At 40.5% G+C, this 12,612-nt stretch overlaps 1 protein-coding gene across 2 annotated transcripts in view; it reads left to right on the forward strand.

The window, feature by feature from the left end:
• The window catches only part of LOC133834863 (oligouridylate-binding protein 1-like), a 30,080-nt gene extending 19,161 nt beyond the window's left edge, over positions 1-10,919 (forward strand). Inside the window, exon 5 of one of the 2 annotated variants that reach the window (XM_062264633.1) lies at positions 10,620-10,919. The gene's annotated coding sequence lies outside the window, so the exon portion shown is untranslated. Of the gene's footprint in view, positions 1-19; positions 244-10,619 lie in introns of those variants that run through there. The other variant, XM_062264631.1, reaches the window with a different exon arrangement.
• Positions 10,920-12,612: the final 1,693 nt, after the last annotated feature.

Below are 12,612 nucleotides of genomic sequence, written 5' to 3' on the forward strand. Positions count from 1 at the left end.
CGGGTGCTCTATGGTGCAGGTAAGGGCAAGGGAAAGGCCGACCATGCATGAGTTGGAGGGCATGGAGCGGTGCGGACATGTTTGGCCTTCCTAGCCGCCATGACATGGGTAGTTTTGATGATAGCTATGTAAATGTCTGATTTTGTCGCCTAGGTCGACTGTATATTGACTTACGAGTTGTAAATATGTTTTAAGCAATGTCTTAGGATTCCAATGTAACTCATTTATGATCTTAATGAATGTCCAAACCTTTTATATTGAATTTTTATTAAATGAGTCCTTACTTTAATTAAATCACAATTTTGGGTCTACCACCTCGATTAGCGAGTCAAATGCACATTTTCAAACCACATGGTAACGGCTCTAGGATAGTAGGGTGTTTGTAACGCCTTGGGTAAAAAAGATCGTTATACTGTGTGTTTAAAATAGTGCAAGACTTGCTAATCAATTCATTTAAACATAAATGTGTTTCTAAAGTCAACTTGATAAGTTAGAGTTAAAAGATTTTGATTGTAGAATGGTTGACTTTCATTAGAACAAGTGTTTGATACATGGGATCCCAAAAATAGTGTTTAAATGGCAGATACAACCCTCAAAAGTTGATACAACAATAGCCAATCTAAATGGAAAAATACAGTTTTGAGCTCTAATCCCTGTAAATCCCTCGGTTGAGGCGGTCGAGCAGCTGCTATTGTACACACTGCCCCCAAAGTTCTCAAACTCATGGTTGGTCCAGCTTTCTTTTACCTTTACCTGCACCATGTAGCATTCGTGAGGCAAGGCTCAGCAAGAAAACCATAATCAACAAGCATAGACAACAACAAGTGTATATAACAAACTTTAGTCCAATCAGTTCAACTAATTAGCAGAATACAAGTATCAAGCTAGGCAACGATAAACACAAGTACTTCCAAACATATAATTCAATCTTTAATACAATATTTAGGTGTCGGCTCCCTTACGCCGAGCCCTCTGGTTATTTAGCTAATCCCAACTCGCTTAGGCCAAGTTGTGTTCAGTACGATTATCATCAACCCCGGTCCCGGCCCCCTTAGGTCGTACTTTCATGTCACACATAACAAATATACAAGTTACAGAACACATATGTTCATTTACAAGGAATCTCAGTTCCATTCACAACTTGGGTGCAGTTTTCTTACCTCAAGTCTCAAGCGAAGGATAAAAAGCGGTCTCCAGCCCAATCCTCAGTCCTGAACCTCAACGTTAACCCCAGTCTCAAGCAACAATGGATAACTATCAAATTCTAAACCAATTAAATGGTTTGGAAACAAATACTAGCTTCCAGGACCTCGAATTCTACTAAACCGGGTTGTAGAATCTATCCCGAGCGCATAGGTATAAATCCTCAAGCCTAAAAACCAACCTAGGCTATGGTTGCATAGGCGAGCCGCAACCTAACCCTTAGGTTTGCAGCGCGCCTCAAGTCACACACGCCAACCTGATACTCTAGGGGGGGGGGGGGGGGAGGCAGGCCCATAAGTTAACAAGCCCCAAGGGCCTGCTAGGGCACGCGCGCCACGGCGCACCCTCGTGAACCCAAAATTTCCTAGGTTTCTCCAACCTTTTCCCAGCTACATCCCCAAAATTCAACCTAACTATACACCCAAACCAAAACCAGGTCCATAATTCTTAATATCACTTCAAAAACAACACATATAGCCTATATCACTAGTCTAATCCTCCCTAAAATACCAAATTCATAACCCTCCCTCCATTAACCCCCAACATGATCAAAACTAGCAAGAATATTAGCAGCATAGAACATAATATCATACCTCAGTTAGAAGCTTTAATCCTCAGAGGTTACTTAGTTGTTCCTAGCTTAATTTCCCCCTTGTTTTCTGCTTAATTCTTAGGTTCCTCCTTCATCACTATAGACCTTCAAGCCCAAGAGAGGGAGAGAGAAAAAAACGTGTAAGGGAGAAAGAGGGTGAGTGTTTGAGAAATTATGGTGGGTTCTAGCTACTTCCTAGAATCTCACTGAGTGTATCTCTTAATTAAAAAGGACCAAATTCCCCTTTCTACTAACCCAGCAACCTAGTTGCCCTTTAAGGGCAAAATGGTCATTAATCCTGATTACTGCTAATTTCTCGAGTCATCCTACCAATTCCCAGTTAATCCCGACATGCCCAACTAATCACCAAATACTTACTCATTACTCAATAAACCTTAAGTATACATTAAACTTCCCAAAATACCCCTAAGTTCACCTCGAGCGGGGTACTATACCTTGCTGTGACTATTCCGCTAATTCGCTCACTAGGATTTCCTCGAGCCGTATACTGCGAATATATCCAGATTACAATGTGGTCTCAATTATTAAACGCATATAATCACATTTATGCCCTTAACAGGCCAAAATTACAGATATGTCCTTATAAACAATAACGGGCCCACATGCATATTTAATACTCATAAACATGCATATAAATATATTAATATTATCATATAAATCATGCATGCCACATAATCATGCATTTAATCAATTAATCACACACATATCCAATTATGCCCTCCCAGCACGCTAATCAAGGCTCTAAACCCATTAGTATTTTTGGGTCGTTACAACTATCCCCTCGTACTGAGAATTTTGTCCTTGAAATTTACCTGAATAACTCAGGATATTGATCCCACATAGTTGATTCTAGCTCCTAGGTTGCTTCCTCGACCTTGCTATTCCTCCATAAGACTTTGACTAGAGGAATCGTCTTGTTCCTGAAAACATTATCCTTCCTATCTAGGATCTGAACTGGTCGCTCCTCATACGATAAATCGGTCGGAAGATCTAGATCCTCATATCCCAATAAATGAGTCGTATCTGAGACATATTTCTAAAGCATTGAAATATGGAATACATCGTGAACACCTGATAACGATGATGGCAGAGCCAATCTAGAGGCTACCTGCCCAATCCTCAAAAGGTCCTGATAACAACGGTGGTAGGATCTTAAAAGGTCCTATGAATCTAGAGCTCAACTTGCCTTTTTTCCTGAATCTCCTCACCCCTCGCAATGGTAAAACTCGCAGAAATACGTGGTCCCCTACCTGGAACTCCACATGCCTACACTTAGGATCAGCTTAGTTTTTCTATTTGCTCTGTGAAGCGAGCATTCGAGCTTGGATCTTCTCAATAGCTTCATTAGTCTTCTGAACCATCTCCGGTCCCAAATACCTCCTCTCCCCCATCTCATGCCAATGGATGGCCGATCTACACTTCCTTCCATATAACATCTCATATGGAGCTACTCCAATTGTTGATTGATAACTGTTGTTGTACGAAAACTCAATCAATGGAAAGTACTTACTCCAAGACCCCTCGAACGCTAGCACATATGCTCTAAGCATGTCCACCAATATCTGAATTGTCCTATCATATTGTCCGTCTATCTGAGGATGAAAGGTTGTACTTAACTTCAACTGAGCTCCCATAGCCATCTACAAACCACCCCAAATCTTGGAGGTAAATATGGGATCCCGGTCCGATACTATAGATTTAGGAACCCATGGAGACGTACAATCTCCCTCACATATAACTCCGTGTATTGATCAACAGTATAGGTCATCCTCACTAGCAGAAAGTGAGCTAACTTGGTGTATCTGTCTAATATCATCCACACCGAGTCGTGTTGCCCCACTGTCCTGGGTAAACCTCCCACGAAATCCATAGTAATATCTTCCCACTTCCACTCGGGAATACCTAAAGTTCGTAACAACCCCGTTGGTCGCTGGTGTTCAGCCTTTACCTGCTAATAGGTCAAACACCTATCTACATATTCAACCATGTCCTTCTTCATCCCAGGCCACCAATATAAAGTATGTAGATCCTGGTACATCATCGTGGTGCCTGGATGGAGTGAGTATGGTGTAGTATGGGATTCATCAAGTATCTCTCGTATAATACCCATATCCATCAGAACACAGATCTGATCCTTATATTGCAGTAAACCAGTCTTTGAAATAGAATAATCCTTAGCCACTCTAGCTAGGACATTTCCTCTAACCTCTTGCAATTGTGCATCACCTATCTGCCCCTCTCTTATCCTCTCCAGGAGGGTAGACTGTAAATTAATATTGACCAACTGGCCCACAACCAATTCTATCCTCGCTCTATCCATCTCCTCTGCAAATTCCTTTGATAATTGCTTCGAACTAAACAACTATCCTGGGCCCCTTCGACTCAATGCATCTGCCACTACATTGGCTTTTCTTGGCTGGTAAAAGATGTCACAGTCGTAGTCCTTCACCAATTCAAGTGAACGTCTCTGTCTCATGTTTAAGTCCTTCAGGGTGAAGAAATACTTCAAACTCTTATGATTGGTGTATATCTCGCACTTCTCTCCATACAAATAATGTCGCCATACTTTTAGTCCGAATACCACCGTTGCTAGTTCCAAATCATGGGTAGGGTACTGTTGTTCATAATCCTTCAGCTACCGCGACGCATAGGCAATAACCTTCTCATTTTGCATCAACACGCATCCCAATCCCAGTCTCAATGCGTCATAAGACACTACAAATTTCCCTCCCTTCGAAGGGAGGCTCAACATAGGAGCAGTAATCAATCGTTTCTTCAACTCCTGAAAGTTACCCTCACACTTGTCTAACCAAGTGAACTTCAGATTCTTCCGTGTCAACTCAGTCAATGGTGTGGAAATCTTTGAAAACCCTTCCACGAACCGTCTGTAATATCCTTCTAGTTCAAGGAAGCTCTTAACCTTCGAGGCATACCTTGGCCTCGGCCAATCCCTAACTGCCTCTACCTTGGCCAGTTCTACCTTAATCCCATCTCCACTAACAATGTGTCGAAGGAATGTCACTACTGGTAGCCATAACTGAAACCTCTTAAACTTAGCATACAACTGATACTCCCTTAACCTCTGCAATACCAGTCAGAGATATTGCTCATGCTCTGCCTCTGAACGAGAGTAAACCAGGATATTGTCGATGAAGACAATCACAAATTGATCTAAGAAATCCTTGAACACCCTGTTAATCAGATCCATAAACGCTACTAGGGTATTGGTCAAATCGAACAACATGACCAAGAACTCATAATGCCCATACCTCGTACGGAAGGTCGTCTTTGTGATATCATCCTTTGTGATCCTCAGCTGGTGATAACCAGATCGAAGATCAATCTTCGAGAATATCGTCTTACCCTGTAGCTGATCAAACAGGTCATCTATCCTTGGTAAGGGGTACTTGTTCTTGAAAGTCAACTTGTTCAACTCCCTCTAGTCTATACACATTCTCAATGTACCATCTTTCTTCTTCACAAATAAAACCAGAGCACCCCATGGCGAGTAGCTAGGTCTGATGAATCCCAAATCCAATCATTCCTGCAATTGTATCTTCAATTATTTTAGCTCGACCGAAGCCATCCTATACAGTGCCTTCGACACTAGCTTCGTACGACGCTAAGTCAATGACAAACTGAATTTCCATGTGCAGTGGCAGTCCCGGTAAATCCTCAAGAAACACACCCAAGAACTCGCATACCAATATAGTCTCTCCCGGCCCCATTGGCATAACTCTAGTGGTATCCACTACACTAGCTATAAAACCTATACAACCTCCTTGTAATAGGTCCCTAGCTCTTAATGTCGATATCATAGGAATGCGGGGCCCATGCATAGTACCCAAAAAAAATAAAGGGGTCCTCACCCTCAAGCTCAAAAGTCACCATCTTCTTCCTGCAATCTATAGTGGCCCCGTATCTGACTAGCCAATCCATCCCCAAAATCATCCATACCCAACTCAATCAAATCTTCTGATAGTTTCCTACTATCCATCATCACTGGCAGTGCTCTAATCCATCTCCTAGAAACTACCAGCACCACTGTAGGCAGTATAGTCCTAAACCCCGCAGTATAAAACTCACTAGGCCTACACAATATATCAATCATTTTATTAAAAACAAATGAATGTGTAGCACCAGAGTCAATCAATACAGTATATGAAGAGCTAGCACTAGAAAGCTGACCAGTCACTACCGAGGGATTAGCCTCAGCCTCTGCTTGTGTCAAGGCAAACACTCAAGCTAGAGTCAAGCTGTCTGTCTTCCCTGGATCCTCCTTCTTCAATTTCGTGCAAACTTTCTTCAAGTGTCCAACCACCCTGCACAAGTAATAGGCCTTAGCCTGACATTCACCCAAATGGCACTTCCTGCATCTAGTGCACTCTGGATAGCTCCTCTATGTCTCACTGCCTCCCTGGCGACCACCCTGACACCTCGGCCCCTCCTATCAAGACTAGCAGTAGTTGAGGTGTCAGGGGTCTTCCTCTTTTGATCACTGGGGTCTCCGCCCCTACCAGACCCTATAAATGGAGGCATTGCCCTGCCAACATCCCATCTCGCAGTGTTCTCCCTCCAAATCTTGTTCTCCGCCTCCTCAGCAGTGAGGGCCTTCTCAACCACCTAGGCATAAGTCGTCTCCCTAGGTACTGATGTGATCCTCACATCTTAGGGTATCATAGCATTAAGCCCTCGAACAAATATGTCCTGTCTAGCTGCATCTGCAGGCTCTAGATCTGGTGCAAACTTCGCTAGCCAGTCAAATTTCAGGGCATACTCAGTAACTGTCATGGTGCCCTCAACCAACCCAGTGAAGTCATTCACCTTTGCCGCCCTGACGGCAATGTTGTAATATTTCTGGTTAAACAAATCTCTAAATCCATCCCAACTCATAGCAGAGACATCTTGAGTCTGTAATGCTACCTCCCACCAGATACAGGCATCCTCTCTAAGCATATAGGTGGCACATGCCACCCTATCACTACCTTCCACCCTCATAAAATCCAGGATGGAGGTAATCATACTCATCCATTGTTCAGCTTTCAGTGGAACTGGTCCTCCCTCAAAGATTGGAGGATGCTGTCTTCTGAATCTTTCATAAAGTGGCTCCCACCTGTTCCCAATCTCAGGCGAATCTACTGCTGGTGCCACAACAGATGGCAAATTAGGTCCAACACTCCCTGACAGAGTCTACTGCCTAGAAGGCGAATCTCTTCTTCCTGACTATGAAGTCTAGCTTACATATAAGCAAGAAACTGCTGCCAGTTCTCAGGGACTGGCAAAGGGTTCTGACCCTTCTCATCATCTCTATTCTTGACCTCGGTGCCGGCTAAACGAATGGATCGCCTTGGACGCATAAATATCCAAGTTTATCTACAATCAACATCTTGACTGGTCAGGTAATGATAGCAGGTTTATATTCATTCCACGATCTAACATCAATATCCAAGCCATAAAGCACAATCACGATGCAAACAACATGCATTTAAACAATTATTCACATACAGTAGCAATGCTAATAAGCACACCCTAACATATTCACATAGCAGTCAAGGGCCAGGCCCTATCACTATATCTCATGCTCTCTATTAATCGTGCAGACAAAGTGTTTATATTTCATTTAAACATTTATACATATAATCACATATATGGTTACCGAACCCTGAGTCGAGCTTGTCTTTTGCGGTGAGTGTACATGCCCAGTCAGTCTTCAAGAACCCTTAAACCTAGACCGCTATGATACCAAGTTGTAATGCCCTAGGTAACCAAGATCATTACACTGTGTGTTTAAAATAGTGCAATACTTGTTAATCAAGTCATTTGAACATAAATGTGTTTCTAAAGTCAACTTGATAAGTTAGGGTTAAAAGATTTTGATCATAGAATTGTTGGCTTTCATTAGAACAAGTGTTTGATACATGGGATCCCAAAAATAGTGTTTACATGGCAGATACAACCCTCAAAAGTCAATACAACAATAGCCAATCTAAATGGAAAAATACAGTTTTGAGCTCTAATCCCTGTAAATCCCTCGGTCGTGGCGGTCGAGCACCTGCCAATGTACACACCACCCCCAAAGTTCTCAAACTCATGGCTGGTCCAACTTTCCTTTGCCTTTACATGTGCCACGTAGCACCCGTGAGACAAGGCTCAACAAGAAAACCATAATCAACAAGCATAGACAACAACAAGTGTATATAACAAACTTTAGTCCAATCAGTTCAACTAATCAGCAAAATACAAGTATCAAGCTAGGCAATGATAAACACAAGTACTTCCAAACATATAATTCAATATTTAATGAAATATTTAGGTGTCGGGGCCCTTAGGCCGAGCCTTCTGGTTATTTAGCTAATCCCGACTCGCTTAGACCGAGCTGCATTCAGTACGATTATCATCAACCTCAGCTCCCTTAGGCCGTACTTTCATGTCACACATAGCAGATATACAAGTTACAGAACACATATGTTCATTTACAAGGAATCTCAGTTCCATTCACAACTTGGGTACAGTTTTCTTACCTCAAGTCCCAAGCGAAGGATAAAAAGTGGTCTTGAGCATGATCCTCACTCCTTACCCTTAACGATAACCATATTCACAAGCGACAATGGATAACTATCAAATTCTAATCAAATTAAATTCTTTGGAAACAAATACTTGCTTCTAGCACCTCGAATTCTACTAAACCAAATAGTAGAATTCGTCCCGAGTGCTTAGGTTTAAGTCTCTGAGCCTAAAAACCAACCTAGGCTATGGTTGCCTAGGCGGGTCACGACTTAATTCTATGGGTCGCAGCGCACCTCAAGTCAGATGCGCCGGCCTGATGCTCCATGGGGAGGCGGGCCACAACTTGCCCCCTAGGGTCACGGCGCGCCCATAAGTCAGCAAGCCCCCAAGGCCTTCTGGACACGCGGACCGCTGCGCCCTTGAACTGAGTTGCGGCGCGCCCACGTGAACCCATAATTCTCTGGGTTTCTCCAACCTTTTTCCCAGCTACATCCCCAAAATTCAACCTAACTATACACCCAAACCAAAACTAGGTCTAGAATTCTTAATATCACTTCAAAAAAAACCCATGTAGCCTAAATGATTAGCTTAATCCTCCCTAAAATACAAAATTCAGAACCCTCCCTCCATTAACCCCCAACATGAACAAAACTAGCCAGAAAATCAGCAGCTCAGAACCAAAAATCATACCTCAGTTAGAAGCTTTAATCCTCATAGATTACTTAGTTGTTCCTAGCTTAATTTCCCCCTGGCTTCGAGCTCAATTCTCAGGTTCCTCCTTCAGCACTCCAGACCTTCAAGCCCAAGAGAGGGAGTGGGAAAAAACGTGTAAGGGAGAGAGAGAGAGTGTGAGTGTTTAAGAAATTCTGGTGGGTTCTGGCTACTTCCTAGAATCTCAATGAGTGTATCTCTTAATTAAAAAGGGCCATATTTCCCCTTATACTAACCTAGCCTCCTGGTTGCCCTTTAAGGGAAAAATGGTCATTAATCCCAATTCCCACTAATTTCTCGAGTCATCCTACCAATTCCTAGTTAATCCTGACATGCCCAATTAATCACCTAATACTTACTCATTACTCGATAAACCTTATGTATACATTAAACTTTCCGAAATACCCCTAAGCTCACCCCGAGCTTGGTATTATACCCTGTTGTGACTATTCCGCTAATCTGCTCACTAGGATCGCCTCAAGCCGATACTGCGAATATATCCACATAATAATGTGGTCTCAATCATTAAACACATATAACCACATTTATGCCCTTAACGTGCTAAATTTACATATATGCCCTTATAAATAATAATGAGCTCACATGCATATTTAATACTCATAAACATGCATATAAATATATTCATATTATCATATAAATCATGCATGCCACATAATCACGTATTTAATCAATTAATCACACACATATCCAATTATGCCCTCCCGACACGCTAATCATGACACTAAACCCATTAGCATTTTTGGGTCATTACAGTGTTACAGTATCTCTGATTTACACTTTTTATACCAACATTTCACCCCCTTTCCCTTTAGCTTTATAAGAACACTTATTTTCTCCTTGAAACTCTATTTCAAAGGATTGTTAAATCCCACTTCTCATTCCATCTTGGTGAAGCTTCAAGTAAATTTGGGGAGGCTTGGAATCACTACTAAAAAATTGACTCTTAATGACTCCCTACAATGTCTTACAATATAGGTGTAAGACAGTAAAAGTTGGAGGGGGGTCTTTTATGTCTTATTTTGAATTCATTGAAAGTTTATGTTTATGACTAACAGTGTAAGACATAAACAATAGTGGGAGACGTTGTAAGTGAAGAGTGAAAAAATCACACATAGAATGCTTGTCTTCCATGGGAAGACGTGATAGGATTCTCACGTCTCTCATTCTGAGACTTTATATGTAAAAAAAATCTATGAAATCACTTCTTTACAAATCACTCTCTCTCCCATGTTCTCGTCCTCTGTTATCGTTATTATAAATAAAATGCCTCCAAATCCTCACTCTCTCCCTCGTTACTCTCTCATTCTCACATTATTTATCTACCCATGTTTCTCTCTCTTCTCTCATCATATCTAATTTACAATTTTTTTTATATTAAAAAATAATAATAAATGAATTAATAAAAGAAACCAGAATCTCTCTTTTTATCATACTATTTGTTGCCCCTCTCTCTTTCTCTCTCTTTATTTCTTTTGAAATTCTATTTTTTTCCCTTAAATTTTCTTCATTCATTCCTTCTCTCTATGTATATTTTTCTCTCACACACTCTTTGTTTCTTATATAGGTGTGGGTGTGGACTAGCATCCGACGAGGATGGGCGCAACGGTGGTCGGGGCGCAAAGGCGAGGCTGAGTGCAACAACCATCGGAGCATTGCATCGAGGCTAGGTGCAGGGATAGGCTGAGTATGGGGACTATCTATTGCGTGGTTGAGATTTTTTTACAAATAAGAGATAGGGAGAATGTGTAATTTTTTAATGATATATTTGGGATTTTTGTGCCCTTCTAGTTCATTTGGCATTCAAGCTATGGATTTTGTTTGTTCTTTCAACTTCTTTCTCAAATTAATTGGATTAATTTAGTTTGCTTGCTTATTTTATTAAGGGTATTTGTGTTTTGTGATTATTGTTATCTTCAAATCAGAGAAATATGAGGAAGAGAGGATTTAAAAAAAATTGGAATTAAATTTTTTTAATTTTTGTTTAGTTTCATGTTTTAATTTAATTTACTGAAATATTTTATTAATTATTTGATAATTATAAATAAATATATTAATTAATAAATATATACTATTACGTTTTATTAATAAATATATATTTCAAAGATATTAATAATACAAATATATATTATTTAAAAATTAAAAAAAATTACAACTCCCTAGGGGAGACGTTATAGCCCCTTTGTATTTTGAAACTCTATAACGTCTCAGATGTGGAGACATTAAAAGTCTCATATGCCTCCATATGGGAGACGTTAATTCTACACTTACAATGACTACCCCTACAAATTCTCCTATTATGGGAGAGATGGTAGACTTTTATTGTCTCCCAAATAGAGTCATAAAACCTCCCATGCTGTAGTGGATAGATATTTTGGATAATGATACTTCTCATGTATAAGCATTTTAATGTTCCCTCAAGTTTAAAGAATTAATTGTTCAATTCAAATGTTGTATCTCTCTAAAACCCTAACTATTTTATGTAGACTATTTTGATTTTTTTTTAGCATCCCATTATATTTTGTGTTTTCACCTTTGATAGTTATATTATATTTTATGTGAGGATTCCTGTTGACCACGATTTTGGCCAACTGCGAGTAGACGCAAAAACGACAATAAATCTTGAATAGAAAATAAATAACTCAAGTAATTTTATAGTGGTTTAGCCCCAATTTGTCGGTAATAGCCTAATCCACTTGGAGTTGTGATATATATAGCCTACACTTAAAATCAGATAAACCTGAGCCAACTGAGTATCTCAAGTGTAAGTAGAAAAAACCAATGTTTCTCTCTCTAAACTCTCAGAAAATACTCTCAGAATGCCCCAAGTAACGGTCCCAAAGTCTCCAAACTAGAGAGTTTAAAATATCATATCTTCCCCATGATGCCATGAGCCATTTATTTATAGGCTCATGGATCGTACATGAAAAATATCTCGTTTTGACGGGTTCCTTGGTTGTTTCAACCAACTTTAATTAATAAATAATAAACAAATTTAAATTACAACAATGTAGCTATTACTTCGAGATATTTGAGAGATTCTCACGATAGTTGCAAGTGATTCGGGTTGAAGTTGTTACTGAGGTTCTATAAAGAAGTCATTGGGCAGTTAACTCCTGAGATTTTGACACATCCGATTGGCTACTCCTTCAATTTGACATAGCTGGTCGGATGAAACCCATTTCTAAGATGACTAGTCGGATGAACTCATTTCTAAGATGACTTGTAGGATGAACTACATGTCCGGTCGGGTGAGTCCCTCTCAGAGATGATCGGTCGACCAATCCGTGTGTCTGGTCGGGTGAGACTTCTCCCTGACCAGACAAAAATATTCTCTGATGTAGCTGGTTGGGCACAATATCTTACTGAAGTGACTGGTTGGCCAAAACACATTATTGGTCGACCAAGACACATTACTAGTCGGCCAAGACACATTACTGGTCGGGTAGAATACCTCACTGGTCAGTCAAAAACCTTACCTGGTCAGGCGAATCACTTCCTGACTAGGTAAATCTATTTCCTTACCAGTAATATCTCAACTCTGGAAGTCAACTTCCAAC

This window comes from Humulus lupulus, chromosome 5, assembly GCF_963169125.1.
Source record: "Humulus lupulus chromosome 5, drHumLupu1.1, whole genome shotgun sequence".
NCBI classification, from domain to species: Eukaryota; Viridiplantae; Streptophyta; class Magnoliopsida; order Rosales; family Cannabaceae; genus Humulus; species Humulus lupulus.